Genomic DNA, 17,118 nt, shown 5'->3' on the forward strand with positions numbered 1-17,118 from the left:
TCAGTGGCATAACTTTTGGAAATTTAGCAACTATTTACAAAAAGCTATATCTGTTTAAACATATTCCTAAGTTTAGGAACTTAGTTTACTTTTGCACATACACTGATGTCAACTAAATATACTTTAACTAAAGACACTGATGCTGTCTCACAGCAGTAGTTTGCAAACTGTTAGCAAACCTCTACGTAGCCTCATTGTCCTCCAGATGTAACTATTTAAAACAAGCTCTGTGGCAGTGTCTGTTGACATCAGGCTTCTCCGTCCTAACACAAATTTTGAAAAACTAGTGTGTTCCCCTGTCTTGGTTTTGGAGACAAAACTTCAGGAGGAAATACTCCAGAATGAGTGTCTCTTCCGAAGGGGAAGGGGCCTCCCCTTTTCCTCCACCAATAAGACAAGTGGGTCACAAGAAGTGAAAGTGGAAAAAAACCAAAAAAACCTGTTTATTAACACACAAACAAAACAGGGTAGAACAGAATAAAAAAAAAACCTCAAAATACAACAAATGCCCAGAGATGGAACAGACACATGTCTCAGACCAGCCGGGGCACCCCCCACAGGCTCCGTGGACTGGCGAGGAGGGAAGGGAGGCAGTGAGGCAAGGGGAAGGAAAGGGAAAAAAAAACCAAGAAAAACCAACAGAACCTTTCTCCCACTAGCCATAACACAAACCCAGAGAGCAGCACAGCGCTCCTGGCGCCCTCCCTGCCGAGCCCCAGAGCCCCCGAGCCGCCGGGCTGAGCCGTCACACTGCCCCGTACCCGGGTCCATCTTAAAGGCACAGCGTCCTTGGGCACTGAGTTAAGGAATAAAGCGGCTTCATAACGTCACCTCGGGACATTCCCGTATCTTTACGTGTATGTAAGAAAGGTGGTGGTAGCCTGGACAGGGACATTATTATACATTGGACCAAACCTATGACATTCATTACAGGAACTCTCAGGAAATACTTTGGAATTTCAAGTTTCTAGGATCTAAAGATTTAGGAATGGTTTGGGTTGGAAGGCACTTAAAGATCATCTCGCTGATGCCTTTTCCTGGTCTTAAAATCAAGAATCAAAACACAGAAGGGAAGAAGGGATTTTACCTCTGTATTTATTTTAAGGATCCTTAGGCGCACACGTCTAGGTTGAATGCACCAAAATGCACACCACAATGCACACACACGATAGATTGGGGGTATATATATATATAACCTTATAGGTCTTACTAATTAGCATATCTAACAAAGATTCCCCAATGAGAGGCTCAAGTGAGCCCCCCTCCCCAAGGAACCTTCCCCTGGATGGTTCTATCTTGGTTTACAGAATGTGTTCTGGAGAGGACCTTGGGGTCTGGGGCACACTGATCCCTAGCTAGGAAGCTTCTAAAATGTTTAGTCTCCCAGCTTTACAAATAAGTCTAAGAATGTCGGCTAAAAAACACTAAGAATACAGAAGTTCTAAAAAGGTGTATGAAAGAAAAGGCAAAAAATCATCATGGCATCAGTTCCAACCCTGCTGCTGTGGGCAAGGACACCTCCCACTAGACCAGCTCAGAGACCCATCCAACCTGGCCTTGATGAATGCACTGTTTATGTAGCAGACTGAAAACTGTAATTATTTTAGTTATAGAAAATTTCTTACTTGCATCTTCAGGCCAGAAAATTTATTTTATACTATACATCAGTAATATGCCAGATAGTGTGTCAATTCTGTAATACAAAAAAATCAGACAGGTTAACACCAAAAGAGCTCTATTACAATATGGCACTTTTCTCACAGAAAATGGCACTAAATAAGTCATAAATTGTACTGGAATGCAAACAAATGTAGTATGTTTCTTCCTTAATGTTCCTCAGTCCTGAAACTGAATCTGCTTTGTAAACAGTATTGTAATAATATCTCCACATTACAAAAGGGCATTAAAAGGCCGTGAGAAGTCGCACAGCTTCCTCCCATCCTATAAAACCAGTGAAATTTCTAGACTTCAAGCAAAATTTGGACTGCAAATGAATGTTTAGATTCCCAAATTAAGAAAACATTTTTAAGCAAATGTCTGTAACAATGTGTTGAATGTGTTTGTATGGACAGTTACGATGCAATATTTAATTAAAATGTCAGATAGCTTTTTTTATTTCTTTTTCTTTCGTGGAAGCCAGGTCTTTGTTTTGCAAGGACAGTGTTCCGTGAATGAAGAATATATTAACTAATTTTTTGCACTACACCTTGCGGTATGGTCTTTTTGTGAGTTTTTCATTCTGCTGTCAGTTATTTTCTATCTTTTGTACATGGTTAATGAATTTGAATGCAGTATAGTTAGCCTGTTTTCTGACTTGCTTTCTTGCTTGCATCCCTGTGTCTTGGTTGTCTGTGTAAAGCAAGTAAGTTTGTGGAGTCAGCGGAGGTTCCCTTTTTCATAGGGACATTGTTGAATACAAATAGTTTTTTGAGATTTTTTTCAGGCCAGTTAGATGCTAGGTAGGGTGAACCTGGCTTCGCTCTTATTTTGTCCAGTCAGAGTTGCTCCACGTCATTGTCTCCATATTGCAAGTAGAGTGCTGGAGTTCAGGGAAAGATGTCAAAAGCATTTTAGTTTAACTAAGTTAAGCTACTCTGAACTGCTGAAATTCATGCTTCAGCTACTCTTACTTGTGAGCATTGAAAAGTAAGCTTAAAAAGATGCTTGCGGTTTACATAGCTACTTGAAAGAAACCAGTTTTGTGGTTAGAACTGTTTGCCTAGACTGAAATTCTATGGACCTGAGATTTATCCGAAACCAACATTGAAGTGAGTGTTTAATTCTGTCTTCCAATTTTTGTTCTGTTCTTCACACAGTGAAGTGCTTTCAACTGTATTTATATAGAGCTGGTTTTTGGCTGCTCTGGGTTTGCAAACTGGCAAATCTGACCCTAAACATCTCACATTGGGGACCCGAAAATAAGAACATAGCTAATGACAGCTGGAAAATATTTGTAAGCAACTTGCCAAATGGATAATTTTCCTGTAGCAATAGGTCATGTACTCATGTTTGAAAAACAGTATTTAGATGATTAAAAAAATACTTTTTTCATTACATTCTCATGAATAGGAATCATATAGCTCATAGTTGTCTTTACTGTGAAATTTTAAGCTCTCTAAATACTGACTTAGCATCTGTTGAGAGAATTGGTATCTGAAGAAAGCATTATATGCAATCACGTAGAAGTTTGTACATGAAAGTGGACTAAATTAAGACTCCTTGTACAATTTAACAATTTTTGCATGCTTCCTACCTTCTTTGTGCTTATGTTTGTCTTGTTTAATGTGTATTTTGCATTGTGCACACTTTGGTTTATCTGACTTCCATTGTCAGTATATGATGGTCACACAGAACTATTTCCACAGTTCTCGTTTCTGTTACTCCATAAGCGGTCATAGTGTGTTGTCATTTTCTTGCTTACTTAGATGAAAACGCGTGAGGGGAGAACTTGTTCTGGTGGTTGTTACAGATTTTACCCAAGCACCATTTGTCCCTTGCTGTTTTCCATCCTTCCAAACCCCTGATAAGATCCCTTGTGTACTGGTTCTTCTCCCAGTCTCTCTTGGCTCTTACTGTCTGTTAATCTTTCATCATGTCTCTAAGCTCAGTTCTTCAATGTACACTCCATAAAAATGGCCACTGCTAGCTTTTTCCCTATATGATCCTGTGTTGCCAACTTCATCAGCAGAGAAGCTGAGGAAGTATGGGCTGGATGAGCAGGTAGGGAGATGTATTTAGTAAGAGCTGAACATCTGATCCATGGTACAGTATCTGGCTGGAGGCTGGTAACAAACTGACCAGAGGCAATGGACACTAACCAAAACACAAGAGGCTTTCTCTGAGCATCAGAGAAAACTTTTTTACTGTGAGGATGACCAAGCACTGGCATGAATTGCCCCAAGAAGCTGTGGAATCTCCATCCTTGGAGATACACAAAAGCTGTCTGGACACGGTCCTGGGCAGCTGGCTCTAAGTGTCCCTGCTTGAGCAGGGGGTTGGACCAGATGACCTCCAGAGGTCCCTTCTGACTTCGGCCACTCTGTGATTCTGTGAGCGTGCTCTGAGTTCCTGTACTTGGTGTGACACCTGGCTGACACTGCTGCAGTGGGAGTGCTGCAGTTCCAGGTGTGCTGTTCTGAGACTGAAGCTACAGGGTCAAGGCCAGCCCACAGCTGACACTCATCAGAAGTTCACAGCTTCACTACATTTGGTTGCATTTCAAGACTGTTGGCAAAAGGCACATCTCTGGCATAAAACACAACTTGCTTGGCAAATTTAAAAGTATGCTACAAGTCTCTAGGCAACTTTATTAGAAAGTATAATCCATGTTCCTGTTCTTTAACAGTGTGAGCAGAACCATTTTAGCTAGCATTCAATTTGCAGCAAATACCTAATTTGGAAAACTGTAAACTGGGCAGCCAAAGGTTAGTGGAGGTATTATAAGCAACTGAAAGCAAAACGCAGCAGTTTTTGATACCCGCTATTTTTCTGGAATAATTTGAGTAGTAGTGCAGTTCCTAGAACTGTTTGTGAATAGATAGGTGATTCAGATTTTTAGCACATTAAGTAACTGAGTCAGAGCTGGACAATTTGGCATTCTCTGGGCCAAATAAGCATGCCAGGAGAGAACATCATGCTACAGTGAGTGTTTAAGTTCTCAGTGAAGTCTGCCTTATCTTGCACTTAAAGTCCTACCAGAAGGGGTTGAAGAGCTGGGGGTGGAATTTACATGTGGGTGTAAAACCCAGCTCAAGGGCTGCTCACCAGCAGGAAAGCACTCATGATGAGGTTTAAGATAATCTAGTTATCCCACATATGGGAAGGGTATGGGGAAGCAACTTGAGTCTGTCTGTGCTTTTGGTAGTGTTCAAGTGCATGTGTAACTGTGCTGCAAAGGAATAGAGAGAGCTGAAACAATGTGCTGCTTTGGCAGCCTATTTTTCTGGCAAAAGAGCATTATTCCTTCATACAGTAATCAGTGGTCTCCCAGCAAGTTTGTTGAGTGGTTTGCCCAGATGGATAGCAACAACAGAGTTCACATCTTTGAGAGTGGATCTATTCAACAAGCAATGTAAATTAAACTCTCTCTGTTCTGTATAATAACCCCACAGTGATAAGTGAAGGCCAGACAGGAGGGAGGTGCCTGCAAGAGCTTTGCATTCCTACCTCAGCAGCATTAGTAATCTTCCTTTTCAGCATTTTTCTCATGTATATTTTTTTTTCTTGCTTCTTACATCAACGTGAAGCTAAGAATTGTGAATTAGGTTATTGCCAGACCTCCTCTGGTCCCTGCCGAAAGCTGTGTTAGAATTTCAAGGGGATTACTTACCTGTCATAAACTTTTCTTTCCCAAGACTAGCTCAAAAACTAAAGTTAAAAATGCCTAACATGAAGAGTCTGAAATGGGATGGAAAAAAAGTCCTCAAGGTATGTTTAACAGAACATAATTGTTCAGGAACAGACTAGATGAACAGTGGCTTTTACAGAAAGATTTACAAATTAGTTAATAACCCCATAGAATTCCCTTTGCTAAGTGTGAGAAGCTCTCAGTACCCTGATCTCAGTACTGAATCCATACATAAAGTTCATTTAACTGCAGGTGAGTAGCCCCTGCTCCATGAAGGAAGGACAGCCCGATTCCTGACATCCACAGGTTACCTATTTACTGCAGGCTACTTTTGTTTTTCAGATGAGCCTGTAGTTATTTTATTGACACCTGCTGTTCATCACCAAAAAGGAATTCCATATAGGTGATCACAGAGTGCATCAAGGGAGAGTGGGGGCAGGAAGCTAACATTTAAAAAAGCCAACCCTATGGTAATTGCTATTGTGTGTTATCTGTGTGGCTTTTCCTGGGTACTCTTTCCTACACTAGAGCTCCTCCCTGTCCTCCAGATGATGTATCTAAACCGGTGGGGCCCATTCTCCTTTTAAATATGCATGAGAGCGGGCCCATGATATCTTTACCGGAGAGAAGCTTCAGCAGAAACAAAAGAAATTCTTTCCCCAGAGACTTGGGGCATGTTGTACCAGGAATGGAATCCATCTGTCTTCAAATACTGGGATGGCTCCAGGAATATCTTCCAGCTACCCTGGGGTACTGTAATCTCATTTTCCTGTCCTCACCATTTGTGTTTATAGAATGAATCCGCTCGCAAAAGTAAAACAAAAGGCAGTGGACTTCAGAAGGATTGCAAGTTCACAAGTCAGGGATTCCCTTTACGTCCCTTCATGCTATTATTTATGCAAGCCTCATTCTCTGGAGCTACCCACAATTCAAAATAATCTATTTGCTTAATTGAATTATCCTTTAAGGAGAAGAAATTGAAAGATGGGGCCAGTCCAAGAGACTTACTCCCAGTTAAAAAACAGCTTCAGCAACCAGTCACATATTGCTAGGGGTGAAAATGTAAAACCATCAACCTTCCTAAACTAACATGCTGTCAAAGAAGAAACTATTCATGAATTGAAATGAAACAGAAAGACTTTAAATAGAAACTCTTACCTTAAAACATAATGTCTAAAATTTTTTGTAACTTGTATGAAACTGTTGAAATACAGAAGGCCTGTGGAAAAATTGGAATATTAAAAAAAATTCGGGTGTAGTCAAAATAGATGTTCATGTAAAGTCTGCAGGAAAGAGAAAAAAAAAAGATCATTTCACTACTGTTAAAATTGGAGAATTATGTATGTGCACATAACATTAAGTGAAAGGGAGCAGATAAAATAAGACTTACACATTTACTTCCAGTAAATAATTTACATGATAAGGAAATGAATGGTGTTTATCTAGAGTAAGCCTGCTTGGAAAGAAACCAAAGATTGATCCTAGAAGGAACGTCATCTACTACTGCTAAAATCCCAGCAAATTTTTTTGTTCTTTCTCTGTCTCTGAACATAAGCTGCTAAACCTTGAGCCAGTTAGAAATGTTCTTTTGCAAACATATGAGCAAGCTATTCTTTATCCAGACAAATAATAGATAAATTGTGCTGGCAGCTTCAATAGCCACATTTGCAAACTCTGCATGGGTAATTCCAAAACTGTTACATAACCAGTGATTTTAGTTTTTATCAGAAACTGATTGTAAAACTATAAAATAGTTTTTGGGGAGTATCTTAAGTGCTAAACCAGAATACTCAGCTGTTAGGAAATGCCAAGAGTTGATGCTGGCAAGCTGTGAGGTATTTTACTGTGACCACATAACACAGATACAGTGTCATTACCTCACATCCATATACACTTGGAGTTTGCCAAGAAAACTGTGTAAAGTAAATGAACTTCTGGCTTCATATTAAGTCATTGGCTGTGACTTAAGTCAGTGCCCATGGACATTTTAACAGGCAGAACTTTACCCATTACATGTGATGTGTAAAACAGTTGTAGCTATGTGTAATCCACAGGGAAAGCCAGCTAATACCACCATGATTCAAACACAAGCCTGGATAGATGCATACAGTAAAGGCTTGTAATCAATGTCAAACCTGATTTTTCCATGTAATTTTTCATCATAAAATGGGGGGAGAGAAACTGAGCAGTCATGATACTAAACATTTAAGCACAACCATCTCAGGAGTGAAATTTCTAATCATGCAGGTGTGAGAGCCTTTACCTTTTCCTATTTCTATTGAATAGTCTGAAGTTTGATCCACTGAGTTATACATAAGAATTCACTTTCATTGAAATTTAAGTAGGACATGGTATGATATTCTTTGAAAGGAAAACATATGTAATATCCTCTCGGGGTTTTCTGAGAAGTCACCTGGAGTCCTTTACCTGCTCATCCTTTCAAACTACCATTTGTCAAGGCCAGGCTGGATGGGGTTCTGAGCGGCCTGGTCAAGCAGGTGTCTCTGCCCATGGCAGTGGGGCTGGAACTAAATGATCTTTAAGGTCCCTTCCAACCCAAATCATTCTGTGATTCTATGAATACAGATGTAATATCCTCTCAGGGTTTTCTGAGAAATCCTCTGGGGTGCTTTACCTGCTCATTTTTCCTAACTACCATTCAGCAGCTCTGACAAAATATGGTGGTTCCTACAATTAACACATCTTTTTAAAAGATATCTGGCAACTTTAATGACAAAAGATGTTTACTATCCATAACAACATGCATTCACATTAAAATGTTCCATTTTAATATCTGGGTGAATGAAGACTCCTTGGACATCTGGAGTATTGTCAGTTCTTTGCCGCAGGGCTACAGGACGTGCCTGTGCATGTCCAATGTCAAACTGTCATACTGCCTTGTATTGTTGATCTTTCTGCCTTTGGGATGCCCATGGAATTCCTGGTAGGCCATCCAGAACACGGCGTTTGCACATTTAAGATGGTGCTAATATAGCTCTGGTTCCTCACAAGAGCCCCCCTTGCTGTGGTGTGCACAGTGTGAGCCTGCCCTGCGCTCAGCAGCGCTGACACGCCACCTCCGTGCATTGCCACTTGCCAAAGGAGGCTTCTCCACTGCTGTCCGCCCCGCCTGGTGCACTGAGGTGTGGGAGGAACAGGGTGATGCCAAAGGCACTCTGCTCTCCCTCCCAGCCTCAAACTGCATCTGTCCTTATACAGCTGGTAAACAAAGACTGGTTGGCAGCTCCAACCCATCTGCACTGTTCCTGGTGTTCTCAAAAGTCTTGGTTAGACTGAAATGACAGAGGTTCATCCAATTTTCCTAGGAATGAAACCAGAAATGCTCTTTACATACAGGCAAGGGGGACAGTAAAACATGTTTTGCCTTGTATTCTCTTTCCACTTTCCCCCCCTCTTTGCTTAGGTTGAAGTTCTTGCACTCAGATTTCACTTGAGAGCTTTCCTGTATTTTCCCTGAAGATTCACAGAACAGATGTTGCTGTGTCTTGGGTTATTTTTAAATTTTCCAGGGAGAAAAGAGGGGAGAGAGTATAGACATGCTTCTTCCGATGAGGGAGAGGCACATCAGAGGGTGGGATAGTGCTCAGCACTGCTTGGATTGTTTACACTGAAAGTATTTTGTTGATCATTTCCTGACATTATATCCTGTTTTTCTAAAGAGGTGGTTTTAGCCAGTCACCAAATTTACATTTTCATTTACTTGTCCATTCACTTTTTTTCCCCCAGATAACAATTATCCTTATCTCTCACAAATAAAACTAAGGCTGACCGTACAAAGTACTGTGCTGAAACGTAATGCCAAAGACAAGCTTCCATTCTCTAGAAGTTATACAATGTTTTAATTTGTCCAAGTGAAGATGCAACCATCAAAGTCACCTTGCCACTTTGCAGGCATGTGGAATGTTTTATAAACCAAAACAAGCTCACAGCACATTTCAGGAGTTGTAGGAATGTTAATGTGGACACAGGATTTAACTCCACCCATGCTCTGCCCAGGATGCAGGATTACTCATGCACCTAATGTACTGCCATTTTCCTTCTGTGTGTACATCCACTCTTATCCTTGATAGAACCCCCTGAGTTTCTCTAGGTTCTCCCTAGAGAAGCCCCTGGGATTTCTCTTTGTCCTCTAAAAGAGGCCAAGGCATTGTTATGACTATCTCATCTACATGGGCAGCTATGGCTGGAAGAAATTTGTGTAAATTATTTATTAGCTAATGGCTGTACCCACAATGTCCCTGGTGTTGTCCAAACACTCAAAAAGGATGCAGTGAAGCACACCCTGCTTAAAGAAAGGTAGCTAGGGCTGCAAAATCAAGGAAAACACAAGATTTTGATGTATTGTTTGTTTGTCAGCAAAATACGTAGGAATGAACCATCAGGTGGAGAACAAGGAGGCCTTGCACATACAGTCGGGGTCATTGTGCTACTCATGAACTATTGTGTGGAGAGAAGCACAGCGCTATGGGAAAGCTGACAAACCAGCTGGCGACGCTAGGAATGAATCGTGGTAAAGCCAAGGGACAGGGAAGCGACGCAAAGCTGCCGCACGGGAGGGGTGGTTGTGGGGTAGCATCAGCGGTGTGACAGCCTGGCTGAGCATGATGCAATGCCGTCCAGTTGGGCCACTCTCCCCAAGCCACAGCAGCGCACCAGCCACAGGGACAAATAGCTGGGCGTAGGCACATGGCAGGGAAATCCCGCAGAGCCGAGGCTGGCCCTGGGCTGCCTTGCAGGAGGTACAGGGGGCGCATGGCTGGGGCAGACGATGCTGTTCTGTATTCAGCAGAGGGTACGACCATCGCTGTTCCCACCCGTGTAACATCCGCCAAGGCAGCAGCCTGGGGACGCGACGCGGACAGCACAGGGCCAGGGCCAGGGGGAGCCTGGGGGAGCAACCGGGCTGAAACAGCCTCAGACTTCCAAGGTTTGTGCAGCAGGAGAGCCGCCACCTGCTCGGCACCCTTCTTTATGGCACGATGTTCAGTAAAGACAAAGTCCCCAAAAATAACTCTTTATTGTTGTAATCGCTATATGTAACCCCATTAGTAAAAAATAGAGGAAGAGACCCAACTCGCACAAAATAACCACGGGCCAGCCCCTCAGCACCACCTCTGCTGCGGAGGCCACGGCCTGCGGGCTCGGCGCGCCCGAGGGGCACCGGGGCGGCCCTGCCAAGCAGCCCCTGCGCGGAGGTAAAGCCGGGCCGGCCTCCCCAGCTGCCACCGCCCCCGCCGGAGCTGCCCCCGCCCCCGGCCGGCCCTGTGGCGGTGACGTCCCGGGCCGGGCCGTGCCGTGCCGGGCGGCGGGGGTGGCGCAGAGCAGCGCAGCAGCGGCGGGAGCAGCAGGAGCAGCAGCGGCGGCGGCAGGAGCAGGAGCAGGAGCAGGGCTGGCAGCGAGCGGGGCGCCGAGCGCACCACCACCGCCTCCATCAGCAGGTAACGACGCGGCCCCTCGGCCTCCGCCGCCCCCTCCTCCCCGCGGCGGGAGGCGCCGGCCCTCCGACCCGGCCGCGGCGCTGCCCCTCGGCTGCCCCGCCGCCCTCCCGCCCGGGCAGGTGCGATCGGGGCGGGCGAGGCAAGGGCCGGGCCCGCGGCGGGTGAGCGCTCCCGCCAGCGCACCGCGGGACGGACCTGCCGGAGCCGGGGCTTCCCGGGGAATTGCGGTCAGAATCCCTCTGGGCTGTGCTTTACTTCCTTAAATTAACTGACGTGGGAAATTCTTTCCTTTGTTAGGATTGTTTGGGTTTTTTTAGTGTCCTCTGTGAAATCCCATCCCTGTGGAGTTACAGCTGAGCTCCCTTCCTTGTTTCAGAAACATTTCTGTGCCGGTGGGATTGTCCTTGTCACACAAAATAAAATTTTTACAGCCTTTACTGGCCGAACGCAGTATGACTGGTAGCTCAGTGGAAAAACATCTTCTGGAGTATTTCTGCTTGAAGTACTTTTGCAGGCTGCGGTTTTGGAGAGCAGCGTGTGTCACTGTGATGTACAACTAAAAACCAATATCCCATTCCTGTGACTTGCATTCATTACTGAATAGGAAAACTTAAAAGGGTTCGTCCCCTTAATGGTCTAGAATACGACTTGCAGTGCAGCAAATATATTGTTGGTCCTTGTCTAGTACTTGGTTCTCAGGGTCTGAGCTAGTAAATGCCACCAGAGGCCTGTAGGATGGAGCTAGCTGAACTAGTTGATGACTGGTTCTGTAAAAGGATGGTTGTTATCTGTTGTTTCAGCGAATGCTGCTGACTGTCAGCCCTGTTCTTACAAAGGTACAGAGAAGTAGTATGTCGTGACTTGTGCCCTATCGTGCTCCCAGAGGGAACAGACCTTTGAGGCGACCTAATTTCTTACAGTTCAGTTGGCATCTCCGGGCTGCAGGACGGCCTATGGACTGGTTCACAGCAATCTGAGTGCAAAGGTTGGCCAAGGGACTGAGTCTTCCTTCTGTTGCAAGTGTGACAAATTAACAGGGTGAAGATGAACTCATGAGTTAAATGTCATCGGCACTTTTAAACTTTGTTTTTTAGTGAAGAAAAGCTTAACAAAAATGGAAATCTTTTAGTTTTTAAAATCTTCGTTTTGAAAATTTAAAAGTATAAGCAAATCTCTTGCAGTATTTGTTTAAATATAATAAAACTGCTAACACACAAGTTAACTCTTAAATGTATGGTTAATAAAATAACCACAAAAGAAAGATCTCAGTGTTGTTGAGGTGGGAGAGTAAATATCAGAATTATCAGAGAACAAGTTCCAAACCTTTTAATAACGTAGAAATTAAGATTTAGCTTGACTGTATTTTTACTGGATGTGTTTTTAATGTGTCTAAGTTAATAAACTATTTAGTGAAGGTACAGTTATGCCTTTGACTGTAAAACTATAAAGCCAGCAGTGCAAACATAAAGGCAGTAAACTTTCCTGGGAGGCTGAATAGCTTTCTGAATTAAAACCATGTCAGTATTAGCTTGCAGAAATTCTAAGTTGAACTAATTTCCCCACCCCCGTTATTTCTAGTCAGAGTGGGCATTCCTCTATAATCTGCACTAAGTACTGTGTCTTTCAGCCTCCGGCATTGCCATGTGCCTTTGTTTTGATAATGGGTCAGTATTTTGACCCATTAACAATAATGTTCTCATAAGGAAGGTGAAATAGCGCTTCCTTGTGCCTGGTCTGCCAGGGTGGAGAAGGCTTTGTGACCCAATCTAGCCTTTGTATTTTTGTGGTATTTGATAACACTGGTCTGAGGAAAGATTTCAGGTTTTAGAAATTTTGACAGTCATATGAGTGATGTGGCAAAGTTGAGTAGGGACTAACTTTTTATCAGTACAAAATGCGAAAGCATGCGATTAAGCTGGCAGGTTCAAAATGAACGAAAGGGGTGTGGTTTTGGTTTTGACCCAATGTGTGGTTAGTTAAGCTTTGGAAATCCTTTCTGGAGCATGTGGATACTGAAAGTTTACAGGGACTTGAAAAGCAGCGGGACAAATTAATGGAAGAAAAATCCACTAAGGCTGACTTGTGCAGGGTACTTCAGGTAGCTCAGGGGGTCACCAAGGTGAGCATGGAGCCAGGGACAATAGACTGGGAAAGTACCGTCAATTATTTATCGAATTTTTATATTAATTTCAAGCACTGACATAGTGCAGACAGCAGACCCAGTAGGGCTGCTCTTAGGAAAATTGTTCATTTGAAGTAAGTGTTTGAGAACAGCTGAACCAAAGGGACCACATCTAGAGATAGCAACTCTAGGTGATAATTCTCAGGAAATGATTATGAGTCACCATCAAACTGGAAGTCAGTTTAAGCGGTGCCTAGGGCAGTTCTGGTACCTTTGTACTTGTTGTTATTGATGTCTTTGATCAATAGAATTAGCACAAAATCTAAAGGAGACTGAGCAGGGCTTTCAGACTGTGTTTTTGATGCTCTGCTTTGGAGGACAAGAGGTTTTTGATAAGTTTGAAGGCAGTAAATGAATACAAGATACTGTTTTCTGGAAGAAGATAGCATAATGCAGATGGGTAAAGTTGACTTGGCAGCAGTGCCGTGGAAGCAGATCTGAGGGTTATGTGGGATCGCAAGAAGCATAGGGATGCAGTACTGCTGAAGTTCAGAATTTAGCTTTATGTTCTAGTGCAGCTTAAGTTAACAGAGTAATGTGTCCAGTTTTGGCCACAGCCTGTTAAGAAAGATAAGTTCCAAAGTTTCCATCTACCAGAAATGGTCATCAGGGTTTAGGAAGGTTTTGGAAAACATATCTACAGAGACTGTGTTTGGAAAGTGTGTTCCACAAAGGCTATACAAGCTCATTTTCAGCAGAAAGAGGAGGTAAGATGATGGGACAGGAAGATTCTACAGTCTTAAAATTAGTGAGAAGTGGTCTGTGTTCTTCTGTCAGTGACTGTATCGAAAAAGATGAAAGTAGTTTGCACCAAAGACTTGATGGAAGTTCTTAAAATCTGTTATGCCTTAGGGAAAACTGAAAGAAACTGAGGTTGTGCAATCTCATTTCTGTGAAGGTTTTTGAAAGTCAAATAGGACTTGTGTTAAAGATATATTAAAAACATTTCTCAAAACTGTTTTACTTGTTCTCACGCAGGGGCTTGAGCTTGATGATTTCTTCAGGTGCTGTTTGTATTCGGGCTTGAGTTTATGTGGAAAAAAGTAATTTCAGTCTTCAAACAATGCACAGTTTCTGTGATAAAGTCCTAGAATCTTTCAGTTGCTGGTCATCTCATGTTACAGCTTAATGCATTTGGTTTTAAAATAATTAGTGTTGAGGCAAACTACTGCATTTGACAGCAAAATGTTGTGGTTTAGGAGTATAGCCTGTAACACTGTAGGAAATGTAGGTGTAGGACCATACTGTGATTTAAACCAGGAAAATCAGAGGGATAAAACCTGAGGTATTCATCATCTACTGTAGAATATACTGTGTGTGGCTTCATAACTTGTGTCCTAGTGTTACAGCATCTTTGGGTCTGAAACACTTTTAGAAAGGACTTTCTAAAGTCCTTACTAAAAAAAAATGCCAAATATCGTATGTTTCTCATTTTGTTTCTGCTTTTTAAAATATGCACAGGCATTTTAAAATGGCAACATTTTAACATAGCTTGCCATCTGTTTAAGTTTCTACTTTGTTATTTCTTGGAATGACTGTCTTAAGTTTGTAGTAAATACTAGTGACAGTGACTTGTATTTCTGAAGTATTGATAGATGCTGTATCAATATAAAAAACACATAGGAAAAATGTAGTTTTTGAACTGATGGCTGTGGAAAAATCTTCCCCTCCCCCCAAAAAATCCCAATAAAACCAGCAGTTTTGCAAAGCTGAATGTGAAGCATCAGCAGCCTTCGTAGATTTTTCGAAGGCTCTGATGTCAAGAAAAGGACCAATAAATCCATGGGCACTTTAGTCTCTGGTAGAATGACTTCTGTAAGTAATGACCATACAGAGTTAATATACGTATTTAACTGGGGAGAGCATGCTGAAACTCTTTTGATAAGTGACCATCTTAGAATGCCTATTCAGAAAAACTGATTTAGCCAAAGCAAGTTCTTGCTTTTTTGTTGTTGTTGAGCTGTGTGCAGAAATGGAGCAGGGGGTGATGAGGCTGAGGAGGACTTGTTCAGTTTGGTCCTGCCGCTCCAAGGCAAAGCCTATTGCCATCTGGCAACAGCATAGCCTGGCCTTACACAGGTGGTTTGGGACTCCCTGCTGCATGCTGGCTTTTTCCTGCTGAAAAGGGAGTTGCAGCCAGATGACATTTAACCTGCAGACACGGTGCTGGCTGCAGCTCCTGTAGGCGTGTGCAAGCTCTGTGAGCTAAATTGCAGCTACTGTCAGTAGCAGGGCATGCATGAACGCTTAAGTGTGGGTTGGTATCTGGCTGCTGTGGCTGTGCTGCAAGTCATACCCAGGCGTTGTGTCACTCCTGAAGCACTTCTGTCAAGCCAAGGGACCTTCGTCAGTGCTTCTCCTCGCTCTGCAAGTGTGTGGATGAAGGGCAGTTTCTGCTTGCTCCAGGGAACGAGAGACGGATGAGGCATCTGGTATTAAACTTCACTTTTTGTATGCACAGCTTGCAGCGCTGCTGCTGTGAGGAATGTGGCCGGTCTCCAAACTGGGATCTGGTCCTGGCGGTGCTGAATGGAGGTGTCATGAGCACTGTCAGAACTGGGGTGGCCACATCTGTATGTACATCTTTTGGGGCTTGATCAGAGAAATTAAAAGAGAAATTCTCAGTCTTGAGCTGAAAGTCTGAATGAACCCTGGGTTTGTAAATGCTCAACAGAAGGCCTTATTTATCACAAAAGAAAACTTTTTTTTCTTTTTTAAGCAACATCTTATAAGAGAGCTTGCTGAATTTATTTTGCAAAGGTAGGTAGACAATTGAATTAAGAGTATTATTTACATATTTCATGAGCAAATTTGTTTTTCTTGTAATTAACAAGACTTAGCACACTGATTTGAAATTTGTGGAAAAAAAAAAGAGAAGTAGAGAATTTAACAAAGCCAGTTATTCACAAAAATCTCTTCAATATTAGCAAGATCTCTGGCTGTATTTTACAAAAATAGCAGCAACTTTCTGAATTATATCTAAATGTTTCTATGGATCCTTCAGGCCTAAGCTGAAGCCATGGAAATATTGTTGCTTTTTGCATTTTGAGCAAGTTCAGGTTGTGATTTGTATGATCCAGAGCTCCATCCCTCTCATCTGCTATATTGTCTTTGTTGCCATGCACTCAGCAAGGTTTTGATCATGTCAGGTGCATTCTCAGTGTTCCAGATCCAAAGGAGCCAGCTATAAGGTGATACTGCAGTAGCCATGTTTAGGAAGAAGCTGTCTGTGGGAGGACAGCATGTCCTTCTCCAGTCTTTAGGTGTGACCTGTGAAGGAGGACACCCCTTCTATGTTCACATCTGTGCTTCACTCTTTCCTGATTTCTTCAAGTGCAGCCCATCACAGCTGCTCTGTAGTGGGGGAATTGATAGCAATAAAACTCTTTCACAAAGTCCTGCATGCCAAGGATAGACAGTTTTGCTGTGTCTCCTTTTGTCTTGTCTGGGTGAGCGCTGTGTGCAGGCACACCAAACCTGCTTATCGTGGCACTCTGCTTGTTTTAGGGGAGGCATTGGAGAGTTTTGGGGAAGGGATGCTCTGTAGCTGCTCATCCAATTCAAGGTTTAACAGTATGCGGTAACCTCTTGTGCTGTTGGCCTTGCTTACATACTGCAAAGTTTCCAGGTCAGGGAGCAGAGCATTCAGGAATGAAGAATCTGACAAACATTTTTGATGATTTCAATTTTAACAATTCTGTTGGGCTGCAGTTTTGTGAGCAGTTGGTCTGAGGTAATTGCCTGCTGGACCCTGAAAAGAGGAAATCTTAATGGCTGCATCTTCTGCGCCCTTCCCAGCAGTGTGGATGGTCATGGGGCTCCTTCACACTCCAGTGCAAACTGCTGGCTCTGCAGAAAGCAACAAATCCCATCACCTTTCTTTTTTCCGTATCCATGCTGCAGAGGTTGAGCAGCAGAGATGAGGGGAGGCAGATGAGGGGTGATAAGTCATTGCCGTTCAGCTCACCCTCTCTCAGGAAGCCACATTTTTTGCAGTCTCTTAGACCTGTGTAACCTTCATTGCCTCTACCAAAAGTTAGAAAAATACCTCCAGAGCCCTTTGCAGAGAGAAATATAGAAGTAAAGAGTATATGTAGGGAATTTAATAGAACTGTAGAATCACAGAATGG

The 17,118-nt window shown here is 43.0% G+C and overlaps 1 protein-coding gene across 6 annotated transcripts in view; it reads left to right on the forward strand.

Moving 5' to 3' along the window:
* The first annotated feature begins 10,687 nt into the window (after nt 1–10,687).
* Nucleotides 10,688–17,118, forward strand: part of MYO6 (myosin VI) — a 104,828-nt gene continuing 98,397 nt past the window's right edge. For 2 of the 6 annotated variants that reach the window (XM_042017143.1, XM_042017142.1), the window contains exon 1: nt 10,688–10,806. The gene's annotated coding sequence lies outside the window, so the exon portion shown is untranslated. The remainder of the gene's footprint in view (nt 10,807–17,118) is intronic. The other 4 variants (XM_042017138.1, XM_042017139.1, XM_042017140.1 and 1 more) reach the window with 2 other exon arrangements.

The sequence above is a fragment of the Corvus kubaryi genome, unplaced genomic scaffold (genome assembly GCF_017639235.1).
Source record: "Corvus kubaryi isolate FWS band 111438036 unplaced genomic scaffold, C.kubaryi_AGA036_p1.0 split3-73, whole genome shotgun sequence".
NCBI classification, from domain to species: Eukaryota; Metazoa; Chordata; class Aves; order Passeriformes; family Corvidae; genus Corvus; species Corvus kubaryi.